Below are 13,944 nucleotides of genomic sequence, written 5' to 3'. Positions count from 1 at the left end.
GACAAGGAGTGATGGGTTCAAACTGAAGCAGGGGAAGTTCAGGCCGGAGATAAGGTACAAGTTCTTTATTGTGAGGGTGCTGAGGCGCTGGCACAGGGTGCCCAGAGAAGCTGTGGCTGCCCCATCCCTGGCAGTGTTCAAGGCCAGGTTGGACACAGGGGCTTGGAGCAAGCTGCTCTAGTGGAAGGGGTCCCTGCCTCTGGCAGGGGTTGGAGCTGGATGAGCTTTGAGGTCCCTTCTAACACAAACCAGGCTGGGATTCTATGATTAAAGAGGTTTATTATATCAAGCAAGGAACTAAAAGCTGATTTAAACCTTGAGACCCGAGTTGATTTCTGTGGACTTAACAGAAGAGGTGACATGCAGTGAACACTGATGTGCAGAACGAAGAACTCACCCCTTTATCTGGCCTTAGGTGGTGCACCAAGGGTGTGTGTGGAGCCCCATGGGATCTCCCGAGAGCACAGCAGAGACCGTCCTGCCCCGCGGCTCCGCTGGGTGTGGGAAGCGAGTTAAAATAGTTCCCATTCCCAAGGTACAATTAAAGGATGGACAAGTGGCCATTTAGGATCTCTAAAATGGCTGTTTCTGTTTCTCCAGTGCTTACAAAGAGCCAGGAACTTGCCTTTACTGATACTTCTTTAAAGAGCAGTGGCTGGACTAAAGGCAACGCTCACTCCCCTTTCTCTATCTCTTCCAACTCAAGCTCCAGTGTTCTGGAAAGGCTGTACCATCAAGAGGCAAGTCATGCAATTTAACATCCACAGCATTCCATTTTAGAATTAAAGAGCCTAAAACAGTTCTAGCCAACATCTGCCTTTGCAGAGGGGCAAGCAAGCTCATAGCATCTTTAATCCCTACAGTCTTTTTAAGTGACTGAAAATTGAAGCCCTAGAACATCATTTGTCATCTCTTGCTTATTCCAGACTGAAACAACCCTTCCGAGCCTCACCACTCCATGCCAGTGCTGTAGGAAGGGAGCACAGGAAAGCACCGAGACAATTCCCACTTGCAGGAGGATAAACTGCACCTTCATCATGCGAAAATCACCACCAAGAAATATTCTAAAGACATTTCCAAGCCATTTTCACCTTCCAGCAGCTCCACAAGCTCCTCAGACTATCACATCCCATTGTTACTTTGAAGGAAACTATTGCCCAATATTGAATCTGAACTTTTTTCCCTACAATTTTAGGAACCACACCTCCTGCCCTATCCCCTGAGAATGCAGAAAGCAACCACCCCCCACCCTTTTATGCACCCCAAGACAGACATAGATAGATAGATAGATAGATAGACAGATAGATAGACAGATAGATAGACAGACAGATAGATAGACAGATAGATAGATAGACAGATAGATAGATAGACAGATAGATAATTTTCTCTCCTCTCATCGAGAGCCAACAACTCAGGTTTGCTGAGTGGTTTCTGGACCTTCAGCAAACTCGTTACAACTCCTTGGACCTCCTCCAGAAGAGGACACCTTCCCAGCCTGCTGCACTACACCCCTATCCTACTCCAGGATCCTTATTTTCAGCTAAGGAGAGATGAAGTTTATGCCCAGTCTCCAAGAACTTGCAAGCAGATGGAGCCATGGTCCAAGTCACATCTACCTTCAGTCATTTTTTTCCCATCCAAATGAAAAGGAATTCTGGAATATTTTCATGAAGCTGCAAATTCCCATTGCAGTTTTATGCACTTTCAATCGTATTCAGCTGCACGTTGAACGAGGCACACACAGCACCCAGCATTACAGCTCCCACAGGCAAACCACAGCCAGCTTCTCGCTCCAGGAAACGGGAACATGGGAGCAGACTCCCACTCCTCTCATTTTTATTCCGCTGCCCACAAGGATGCTCTGAGGACCATGGGAACACAGACATCTACATTTCACTGCTCCTTGAGAGCAGGAACCATCCCTTGGTGCATGCTGGGGCGCGTTGACCATGCGGGTGATTACCCGGAGCACCACTTCCCTTGCACCCCAGAACCCCAACCCGACAGCAGGACGTGGGAAGCTCCTGCACTGCCGGGAGGGTTCTGCATCGCTGGCTGCAGCTCCTGCTGTGAGCGGGGATATTCTGGGATGGGGAACTCTGTCAGCCCCTGGATCTGCTCTCCATGCCGAGTAACCTATGTGAACAGTCAATACGTTCAGTAACAGATCTGAGCAGGTTCTCTGCCAAGATCTCCAGCCTCATTCCATTACTGCTCCCAGTTATGGGAGCAAGGGGACAACAAAAGCAAAAATACAGTGGTTTTGTTCCAAGAATATCCCCTTTTGGCCAAGAAGTGCCCCTGGAACAGGCAGCACTGCTCTTCACTCACGTATAAAGGAGCCTGTGAGCCACCAGTGACAATGCTGTAATACAAGTTATTAATAGGAGGGACTCATCGCTTACACCTCCTGCACTTACACAGCTCAGCTAAAGTCAAAGGATCCTGGGTTTTGTCAGGGCCAGGACCTTGCAAACTCCACACTTAGCAAAGAAAACCCACACTGACAGGTTTCTCACACTGTCCGCAAGATCTCTTTAAGGTGCTTTGCCATTTAAACTGTCAGCTTGAAATCTAATCATCATAAAAAATGAATAAAATATTATGTGTGACATTCACCGGCTGCCAAATTCCCCTGTCAGTTTTTACAGGATTATAATCACACTCCTCTTTTAATGTTTCATTCTCTTGCGTCTGGGCCAAAGAGATGGGAGACAGAGTAAATGGGTATTTAAGAACAGTGTGTAATGAACCAAACCAAACCTGAAAATAGAGCAAAGTGCTGCACCTGCCCTCCTTGGTGAGGGGATGCTCAGCAAGAGCTTCTTGGTGTCAAGCAACATAGATTCATAGAGTCACAGATTGGTTTGTGTTGGAAAGGACCTTAAAGCTCATCCAGCTCCACCCCCTGCCACGGGCAGGGACACCTTCCACTAGAGCAGCTTGCTCCAAGCCCCTCAGTCTCCCCTGTTTCAGTTTGAACCCATCACCCCTTGTCCTATCGCTCCAGTCCCTGATGCAGAGTCCCTCCCCAGCATCCGGTCCCTCTCCTCTGCTGCTCACAGACCTGCAGCAGCCTGGTCTCCTCCCAAGCCCTCCTACATGAGGTGGATCAGACACACGGACCCGTCTCTGCTCATCCCACCGCAGATGAGCCGTGTCTGCACAAGCTGCCAGCTGGGTCCCACGGCGGCACCTGCAGGGCCTGGCTGGGGACAGTGGCACAGAACAAGGATCTTAGCATTTCTTAGTCAGGACGTCAATGCCTTCCCCCCCCAGAACCCCTGCCCGGAGCACAGCACTGCCCTTTCGCACAGACACAACAACAAACCTGCCTACAAATGAAAGTAAAAACTTACTCGCCCAAATTAACGGCAAGTTTTACAGCATGAGCACAAGAAAAACACTGGGTTTGGGTTTTTCTAGTCCACCTCCAAGCCACTTTTACTGCAGGACAGTGCTCCTTTATACAGCATTCTTCTGAAAGCCCTGCTCCCCCCACCAGCTACTGTTACAAATGGTGATAAAAGCTGTATTCAAGCAGGGTTTGGCACACAAACAGCACCCAAACCAGTACTGCCAAAACCTCACCACTTCATCATCAGCTTTGATTGTCTGGAGAAAGCAAAAGATGCTCTTGCTGGGGCCATCAGGTAGGAGAAGTGTCAGCTCCTGGGGTGTGAGACCCTCACTTCTCATCACGGGGAAAAGGGGGGAAAAAGACACAATTCTGGAGTAAATCTCTGCAGCCCAGTGCAGCGTGATCCAGGCTGTCAAGGATCAGTGGCCCAGCAGGAGAACCCTCCCATGGGTTATCACTTGATCTGGTCCAGCTTCAGAAGCACCAGGGTTGAGCCAGTCCTCACGGACACGTGTGGGAGCAGGGCCATGGGCGTCCTGTGGGGCTGGAAGCAGGGCTCTGGAGCTGGGCTGAGCAGGGAACCTGTCCCCCCACGGACAGGGGTTGTGTCCGTGATCCAGCCACGTAACTCGGACCAGAAGGAAGCAGGAGGTCTCACTCTGCTCCCCCTCATCCCCACATAGAATCAACCAGGCTGGAAAAGCCCTTTAAGCTCATCCAGTCCAACCATTCCCAGCACTGCCAAGGCCACCACTAACCCATGGCACTGAGACCTCATCTCCACAGTGCGTGAACACTTGCAGGGACGGTGACTGCAGCCATGCCCTGGGCAGCCTGTTCCAATGCCTGAGCACCCTTGGGGAAGGAATTGTTCCTCAGCTCCATCTAAACCTGCCCTGGTGCAGCTTGAGGCCGTTTCCTCTTGTCCCATCCCTTGTTCCTTGGAAGAGGAATAAGCATACCCCTGCCCTTGCCCCTGAGGTCTCTCCTCACCCCTTAGCACGTGCCAGAGCTCCGGAAGAGCCTCTGCAACAGCAGAAAGCTGTCCCTGTTATCCCACAGCATCAGCTAAGTCTCTGGAAGAAGGGCTGAGCCCACAAGTGCGTAACACCTATAGGGTACCTCTACCCGCCCCAACACTGAACACAGCTCTTCTCTCCTTCTGCTTTCCTCTGTGCCAGGAACAAACCGCAGCCAAACTGGATCCAGCAGCCACGGCACAAGGGAAAAGAAGCATCTCAGCAATGAATAGATTTCAGCTGGAATCTCCCAGGAGACAGGATTAAAATGAAGGGGGGAGAAATAAATAAACGGAGGAGAAAAGGATCAAGTTGCTGGTATCAGCCTCGAACACACTGCAGCGGCTCCCGGTCTGGATACCGGGAGATAACCTAACACAGGGTGGTAGGGGGAGGGTGCCCACATACCCCTCTGTGCCCAAGAATTCCTGTTTTCCAGGCTCTCCCTGTAACCACAAAGCTCTGGAGGTCTGTTTCACTTTAACAAGCCAAGATTTTCACTGAAGTCCCCGGTTCTGAGCGCTGGGCCCTGGTCAGACACCAGGAGGTGATGAGCTGCCACCAGCCAAACCCTTTGCAACCAGCTCATCTGGGCTCTGGATTTGGGAATTCTCACCAATGCATCTGGGAGGGGTTTCCCAAAAGGCAGAGCTCATCCGCACAGCTGTATGAAGCAGCAGCAGCAAGCACAGCTCTACAGTACTCTATAAATACATCACTATGCACCACGCGCACCAGGCCCAGCTCTAAGTCTGGTTCACTCATCAGCCACAGAAAATAGAACTATTCTCTGGTTTTCAGTGCGCTATTCCCAAGCTGATCCCCAGAACCTATGGAGCCACTGAGCTATAATTAGAGGTTCATTATAAAGGGTGTTTGGGACGCCTGTCAGCACAGAAGGACACTCTGTATTTAAGGTGCCCTCAGCACACGTAGCAGCCACAGGCTGTTTCTTGGCTTTCATCAAAAGCCAGCCACCTTGTTTACTCACCTCGAGTGACTTTCCTCCGTCTCTGCTTCTTTGCAAGAGAATCCATTTTAATGGCATTGGAAGAAAGCAAAGGAGACAAGGCCCCCAGTGAGATGGTTTCACTGAGATCCTGATCCAAAGCTCGTGATGCGATTACCAGCCGAATCTTGCTTTTCCCAAATGGCAACAAAACTGGATTGGGCGCAGGACGTGCGCATCCACCGCCTGGTTATTGCAGCACTGTTGACATTAGCTTTCATTTTTAGCTGAACATGAAGTGTGGAGGGGAAACAAAACAATACCATGCGTCTTTGAGCCCATCTCTAACATGGAGAAATATTCAAAGAGAACACATCATAAACCCTGCCAGTGATCACTGAAGCCCCAGGGCTGGCCTGACTTCTTGTATTCATCATAACCTCTGAAAACATCACTGTGTGCTGAGCCTTTGGGAGGGGAGGACCCAGGAGCCCCCACCAGGGATGATGCTCCTGGGACCTGGCTCCCTCCTGGCTCCCACACCATGGGGTGCTGAAATGGGGATCACCAGCTTCATGCCAGAGCCCATCACAGGCACCTCTGATTGCCCGAGTCTTGCCAATACCTCAACTGAAACACTGCTCCATCAAACACACCGGGATCTCTCACCTTTACAACACAGCATGATATGCTCATAGGAACGCTTGTAGGGCCAAGGTTTGAGCAGCCCATTCCCTGTTTTTGTAAAGGCAGCAGTTTTAGGCCTCCAAGCACTGAGCCGTAGCACACCTTAGCAAATGCTGCTGGAATTAAGTTTAAACTGGAATGAAAAAGCATCTCTGAAGTGGTTCAACACCCGGCAGCAGCATCAGCTCTGCCCCGCTGCTGGAAAGGGAGTCCTGAGGGTGAGGTGGCCACAGCCAGGAGATGACCCAGGGCTGCTCTAGGAGGGGAAGACCACCACTGGGAGGTAAATCACCTCTGCTAATGCTGAATGTGAACACGGGTGTGTAATGACACCACTGCCAGGTGGAGCTCTGCAGGGGGACCCTCCTGGTGCTGTTGGACAGGACCCCAAGGAGGTACCAAGGCAGAGAGAGGATTTCTCTGACCACCCACCTCGGAGCCACAAAACAGCAGCAGACGAAGGCAGGGCAGAAACGGCCCCGGATCCCTGTGGCAAAACAGTACCCAGCTCCTGGATGTTCCTAAATCACCCCTTCCCCCATGCTGCTTTCCACCCATCCCTTCAAAGCACAGCACAGCATTTGGGAGCTGGATGGATGCACAATAAACACAGAAACTAATTTCACTATTAACGGCTTCCAGTGGACTTATTTTTGCATCCTGCAGCAAAGCACCACTGCAGGGGAATGTTTTATTCTCCCAGCACACTATTTACTGTCACACACCTACAGAAAATTATGGATATCTGACTTACCATTTCTATCCCCCCCCCCCCCCAAAAAAAAACCCAAACAAGTGAAATGGAGCTTCTCAGTTGCAAAATTAGCAATACTTTGTGTGTGCAGTTCAGTTTCAAGCACATCCCTCCTCTCTGTTTTCTAATCCATGGAGAACAGCTTCCCTGCACACACCATTTCTCACTACACTGAGCTGGAGGGAAATTGAAGAGTTCCTCCCCACCCCGTCCTCTGTTTAATGGGAGCTGTGATTATTGAAATGAATTCGGGAAGCAGGCAGCATTCACCAATCAGCTCAGCAGTTCGGGGTTTCTTCATTTGCTGGTTACATGCTAATTATTGTACTGGTGGGATTATTTCCCATTCACATTTGGAATTCACAATGCAGTCGGGAATTGATTAAATTAGAAGAAAACAGACCAAAACCATAAAGAAATCAACCAGTGACATTTTTAATTCAACATCTTTTGCTTCCTTTTCTGAGTCTCACTTCTACAAAGACGTGACAAACTTGACCCCAGCAGCACAGATATGGAAGCATTCCTGAGTGCTTATGGGCAGAGCAGTGATGGCATCTCTAGAGCAGACATTTTGGGCACACAGTGCAACCCGTCCATGTTCAGCAGTACCTCTGCTGTTTATCCCATCCTTCGCTGCCTCTCACCAACCACCTCACTCCCTTTTCCATTCACTGGCATCTGTAATCAAGAAGGAAAACCTCCCCACGTGGGGGAAACAAGCCCCCATTCCCAAGCCCAGCACTCCAGCAATGCCAGAACACCTATGCTGGGACAGGAACTGGGGTTTGCCCGAGCAGTGAGCAGAGGTGGCAACGGCAGATGCAGCTCTGATGGACTTGGGTGGCTTCATCCTTGCCCCATAAGAGCGAGAGGGACAGCAACACCAGCTCACAACGCCTCACAAGGGACCACTCTCTCCGGCTATCAGGTCTACCCGCTGAGCACAGGTCCCCCCATGGACCCCCTCTTCTGAAGGTCCCCATCAGAGAGGCTCCTCCATGGAACTCAAACACTATCACCACCTCACGTCACCCGGGTGAGCCCATGGGCCAGTACTGCCAAGAGCAGGGCTTTGAGCACACAAGGGACACGGTGCTCACCTTGCAGCATGATTTATTTTGTGGTTACCCTGAATGCAAAGGCTCCTTCTCCCCCACCCGCTCAGCTCCAATCATCCCCTTGAAAACTACAATTAAAACCAAGCAAACAAACAAAAATCCCAACCAAACCCGCTCCTGGCTGCCAGAGAGGATCAAAGGAGAAGCATGAAAGCTTTAAAGTCCCTTTGAACAGCCCAGTGTCCCGCTCCCCACCCGCTGCTGGGCACCCACAGCCGCCCCGAGGCCTCCCCAGGTGACAAGAAAAGGGAACCTCCTGCAGCACCAAAGAGAGCCAAAACCACCCAGAAAACATGCGGGTATCCCCAGAGCAGGGAATAGGATTTAAAACCCCATCTAAAGGACATGCCTGATGAAGCAGTGGCATGGATGGAGCTTGGGAAGGGTAGGTCCAGGTGGGCACAGCAGGGACTATTGACAGGTTTTGCACAATTAATCCCCAGCACACAAAGGATCTCTTCCAAAGCACCTTCATTTCTAGAGCTTTTATAAGCACTCCCACGATGGCCAGCACCAGATTCCCAAATCTCCATTTTGGAAAACACTGCTCAGCACCACGAGTCAGTGCTGGGGGAGCAGCACACCACCACGACAAGTATCGACGATGGAGGGGCACCAAGCAGAAAGCAAAGGACCACAGACCTGCAGTGGTTGCTACATCACTCTCGGTCTCCATCCTCCTGCCTGCAAAGCAGCATGGCAATGCTAGACACTGGAGCAGGGAGCTCAAGCTGCTGTTTAAACATCTGCTGCACTTCCCAGTGCACACAGGACTGGAGCCCAACAGGCAGGTTATGGTCTTAATGAAATATCCACACTCATCCCATTGCTCCAAGTCCAGACCACAGGCCTGCTTCCCCTCTGCTAGTATGGCTGATGGGGTTTGTGCTCACATTTGGGGTGTTAAATGAGCTCTGCCTCTATAAAACAGAGACACTTGTCTTAAATCTCTTCTGACATGGAAATGATTCCCAGCAAAGAAAGAGCAAGCGGCATACGTTTCAGGAGAGGATCTTCTGAACCAGAGCCAGAAGGCACAACAGAGGCTGCAAGAGAAAACCCACTAACACAGGAGGATGAAATGGTCCTTTGTGCTGCTGGTACCCCAAGACAGGACCTGGGGGCACCGTCAAGAAGGTGTCCAGCCTTTGAAGCCTGCCCTGAGCACAAGCACGAGGTACCAGCCATGTGGTTGGATCCTTAATGCAGAAGTCCAAGACCCCAGTTCATTAAACATGCTACACATCACTAAGCATGAAAGACAACTTCATTTCAAACATCCTCTTAAAGTACATTCCAAGTACCCCAATGTGCTACAGCTACAACCCTTGCTACTCCTACACAGAGGAGATCTGGAGATGAAGAGTCTCAGGATCAAGGATCCAAGCCCTCAAGTCTAATTTTGGACCTCTAAAATGAAACTCCTGATTTTTACCATTTTAAGAGTAGACAAGAAGCTTCAATCCCCCTTTGAGGACAAACATACAAATATGCTTAAAAAGAAACAAAGGAGGGAAAAACGAAATGATGACCCGCTCAAGTATTTGTGCAATACTGGCCTGACACCTTAGGGGAATAAATATTTGCCTGACCTGTTTCCAAAGGAGAAGTTGCTCTAAGTTCCATGAAACCCTCTTTATTTATCGAAGCAGGAGCAGAGCATGCGCAAGCATCCCACACTGAGCAGGACTCCAGGAACAGCCAGCTCCCTTCTCATGGGAACAAACCCATCCCCTTTATACCTCTGGGACACAAAAAGTCAGCCCAAAACCACCATCAAGAGACCTGTTCAGGAGAGGAAGAGTTAAAGGGACCGACACAGAGAGCAGAGAGCCCCTTGCCTTGCTGGAAGCCCCTTTCAGCTGATTCATCTGCCTCTTGCTTGCTGTTCAAACCTGTCCCACCCAGCTCTTCAGCACGGATGCTCTGCCAGCCAAATGCCAGAGCTCATTCCCCACCCTGCTGCTGGCATGGCCCTCTCAAGCATCTCTATTGAAAGAGAAAAACCCCCAGAGCTCTTCCCCTTGCCCTGAGCAACAAGCAGGGGAGTCCCATCACCCAGACTGGATTGGCTGAGCATTACTGGGCAGGAGCGCTTGGGTGGAGCGAGAATGGAAACTTTTGCAACCTTAACATCATGTATTTGATTTGGGTTTATTTTCCCCAAGCAAGTGCTAAAACATATGGTGGGGACTGGCTGGAGCAGGGAGAGCAGGCTCGCCTTCAGTAGGAGGAACATTATGAAAGCCATCACTGCAACTGGATGCCCAGTTTAGAAGCTTTCTGCTCCAATATAAAACTAAAAAGGAAACAACAGGAATAAGGAGTGGAGAGCACACAGATAAGCAGGGACCTCAGTTAAATGTCTGCATAGGAAAAGGAGAGGGCATCCTCACAGTGTCCCTCAGGAAGGGGAAGGAGAAACCACCAAGTCTCTGAAGGCCTAAGAACATCCTGCACACGGAGATGAGCCATGGCCTGGGGACAACCCAACCTCTCCTGCCCTACTCCTGTGCCATGTGTCATCACCAGCCTCTCCAGCCCCACTGCAGCCCACCACGGCTCCTCCAGCCACTGCCCTTCACACAAACTCGCTCCTTTCCCATTTCAAACACTGTTATTTAGCACATTTGTCAGGAAAAAAAGAGAGAAAACAAACAAACAAAGAAGGGGGGAAGTACAAGACACTTTTTTGTTTGCTTTTTAATTGGAACCATCACCCCTCTCCTACTCAACAAAGCAGAAAAGCCATCACAGCAGCAAGAGGGAGAGATGCTGCAAGCCTTCAGCACAAACACCATCAAGCAAGATCTTCTCCAAAGTAGCCTCCGTGGAAGGACTACACTCATGCCACTGGGAACACGTGCCCAAGTGACAAGCATCGTCATCCTGGGCTCCTGTTTAGTTAATGCAAAGAGAGAGGCACCTCAGAGTGACTGAGAGTCTGCATGGGACAAATCACGCTCCAGATGGATGAGCAGGGTGGGGGGATCTGGACTCGGCTCTGGGCTCCTGCTCTCCCAAGCCAATGCCTCCATTCTGGGCCATGCCAGCTCCCTACAGGAACAAGGGTGGCAATAACGTACACGAACCATGAGCAAACCAAAGGCCACTGAATCTCCTGCAGGGTTCATCAGTGCTCAAGATGCTGCCCCACGTCTGGAACTAGCAAGTGACACATGGATAAGATGGCCTCACATGGAGCAGCAGCTCCCTCACACCTGGCATCCCAGAGAAGGCTCCCATGGGAGCGAGCCAGGGCCGTGCCCTGCCAATGATGCTGCCTCCATATCCATCCCACCACACAAACAGGGAAAGGCTTGACAAGGGATAGACACAGACCCACATCCCGGGTTGGACCATAATCCCAAACTGTGGATGATTCCAGGAGCTACGAGACAAGCTGCTTTTACACAGTAACACCATAGTAACCAAGGGGGATGGTAAAGTTGCATACACAAGGGCACCACAGTTTTGGAAGGGGAGAAGAGGTGGTCTAAATAGAAGGAAAACCTTCCTGTGGGGAGAGGGGACACACAGGAGAACAAGAGCCATGCTCTCATTTAAATCTCGGACAGCAATTCCCACCTGGCTTGCCTTCTGCAGGCTTCCCTACTCTGGGCTGCCACATTCATCCCTGCATGTCCCCAGTGAAAGCCAGCAGCCCTATGGGGGTCTTATTGATGGAGATGTGCTCTAGGGCCTCAAACACACCTACTATGACTTTCTCACCATGGCAGGAACTGTGGGGGCTGAGCCGCCTCAGAGCCCAGTGCCATGCCCCAACCCAGCTACAACACAATGAACACAAGCTACAGATTCGGCTGCATCTGAAGCAAAACGCAACCAACAGCCTCCTCCTTCCCACCCCCACAGGTGGGTCAGGACTCCAGAAGTGTGTGGGCATCCCTGTGCTGCGAGTTACTGGGATTAGCCAAGAGGAAACAATGAACAGACTGGAACAGTCTGCTCCCTCTTCACAGTTACACCACCCGAGCTGTAAAATACATCAAGGTCACGGCCCCAACCTAGTTAATAGAAGTGATCATTAAATTGCTGTTTTCTTCTACGGCAAATAAAATGCTTCTCATCTTCTGGGTGGGTTTTTTTTTTCCCTACTCATCTTTTAAAGAGAAATCAGTTTAGAATAAGCTGTTGCACGTAACGGAGTAGACTTCTGGCTCCCTATCCGTGGAGGATCGTTCCTCAGGACTCTGTGACTGGGCTGGGGACTGCAGCTGGGTGGTGGTCAGGGAGAAGAGCAGCGAGAACCCCTGCGCAGGCCAGAGCCACCTTCCCATGCCAGGAGAGGTGAAAGCCAACAGTGGCCAGGCAGAGCTGCTCCTCAGGGAGCAGAAATGGGAAAACAGCTCAGGCAGGGCTTGCGTGCAGGTTTGTCCCAGGTACACAAGGAGCCCCATCACCACATCACCCATCACCTGCTTCTCCCCAGAAGTTTCCCATCTCGTAACCAGCATGGAGGAGGTCTCTTGGGAAAACCCCTCACGGCTCCAGTTCTGAGGACACAGACGAAGCACGTCCCGAACGCGGGGATGGAGTTCAGAGCCCTGGCCATGAGCTGAAGTCCCCCCTCCTCGGAGCCGCTGTCCGTCTAACCCAGGCTGTGCCCCAGGCGCGTCCCCGCTCCCCACACCGGACCCATGCCCCCGTTACCAGCAGGTCCCGGCTCCCCGGCGCCCGGCACAGGCCCGGCTGCTACCGCAGCGGCTGGCACGGCCAGGGCAGGACTTTATCAGGCCAGAGAGGTGCGAGATGAAACCACCGGCCCCGGCCAGGCGAGGGGGGCACCGGAGGGAAGCCGGGACAGATCGATCCCAGGCTCCTTCCCGGATCTGGCGTCGAGCCCCAGCTCCGACCCCCGTCCCCAGGGCAGCCCCGGCCGCGGCACCCGGCAGCAGCGCCGCTCCCCCACCGGCTGAGCGAAGGGGACGATGCCGCCCGCGCCCGTCCCGGTGCGTCCTGAGGCCGGGCGCGTTAAACCCGACGGCAGCACCCACAGACCCACACCCGTGACAGCCCCGACCGCCACCGAGCCGGGTCCCCGCAGCACGCAGGGCTGGGAAAGGGAATTTTCTCCCTCTGAAGACCCAGACTAAAGGAGAACCCAGCGCAGACGGCGCCGAGGGAGCGGCCGGCGGGTGCCGGCGCTCGGGCACAGCTCGCCCAGCGGAGGGGCCGCCCGGGCTCTGCTCATTCTCTTTCAGTGTAAACTGGTGAATAGCGGCGGACCCGATCGCGGCGCGGCGCAGGGCGACACGCGTGTCCCGACCCCCGGCGGGCGCCCGGAGCTGCGGGGTGCGGGATCGCCTCGCACCCGCCCGGGTCCGCGGTGCCGGGGCAGGTCCGGCGGGATAGGGACCGCGGCGGCTCGGCGCACTCACCCGCGACAGGTCCCCGGCTGGCTCGGTGCGGCGGAGGCCCCGGCCCCGGCGGCGAGCTCGGGGCGGGCGGGGCGGGCGGCGCTGTGGGGCCGGCGGGCGGGCGCCGCCGAGCACAGGCATCGGGAGGGGGGCGGGCGGGCGCGACACACACCGGCATCAGCCGGGACCCATCGCCGGGCGGGGAAAGGCGGGGCCTGACGTCACCTCACTGAGGCGGGGCGGGCCGCGCGCTTGCGCGCCAGTCAGCCGGGGCGGGCTTCGGGAGCGCGGGCTTCGGGAGCGCGGGCTTCGGGAGCGCGGGCTTCGGGAGCGCGGGCTTCGGGAGCGCGGGCTTCGGGAGCGCGGGCTTCGGGAGCGCGGGCTTCGGGAGCGCGGGCTTCGGGAGCGCGGGCTTCGGGAGCGCGGGCTTCGGGAGCGCGGGCTTCGGGAGCGCGGGCTTCGGGAGCGCGGGCTTCGGGAGCGCGGGCTTCGGGAGCGCGCAGTTAGCGCGGGGAGGGCGAGGCGGGGGCGGGCGGGCGCGGGGAGCGCGGGGCCTGCCAGGTCCGTCGGGGCCTCGAGCGGGACGCGAGGAGCAGATCTGGCAGGGTGCAGGTGCTGAGGCGCTGGCACAGGGTGCCCAGAGCAGCTGTGGCTGCCCCATCCCTGGCAGTG

General features: G+C 53.6%; 1 protein-coding gene across 2 annotated transcripts in view; it reads right to left on the bottom strand.

Moving 5' to 3' along the window:
- The window catches only part of ZHX3 (zinc fingers and homeoboxes 3), a 42,814-nt gene extending 29,406 nt beyond the window's left edge, over positions 1 to 13,408 (bottom strand). For both annotated transcript variants that reach the window (XM_061441436.1, XM_061441440.1), the window contains exon 1: positions 13,294 to 13,408. The gene's annotated coding sequence lies outside the window, so the exon portion shown is untranslated. The remainder of the gene's footprint in view (positions 1 to 13,293) is intronic.
- Between the last annotated feature and the right edge of the window lie 536 nt (positions 13,409 to 13,944).

This window comes from Pezoporus flaviventris, unplaced genomic scaffold (genome assembly GCF_033815535.1).
Source record: "Pezoporus flaviventris isolate CSIRO_AGI_PZ_B2104156 unplaced genomic scaffold, CSIRO_AGI_Pfla_v1 ptg000213l, whole genome shotgun sequence".
Classification (NCBI taxonomy): Eukaryota; Metazoa; Chordata; class Aves; order Psittaciformes; family Psittacidae; genus Pezoporus; species Pezoporus flaviventris.
The sequence above is the reverse complement of the archived record's forward strand: the minus strand, read 5'-3'. Positions and strand labels throughout refer to the sequence as shown.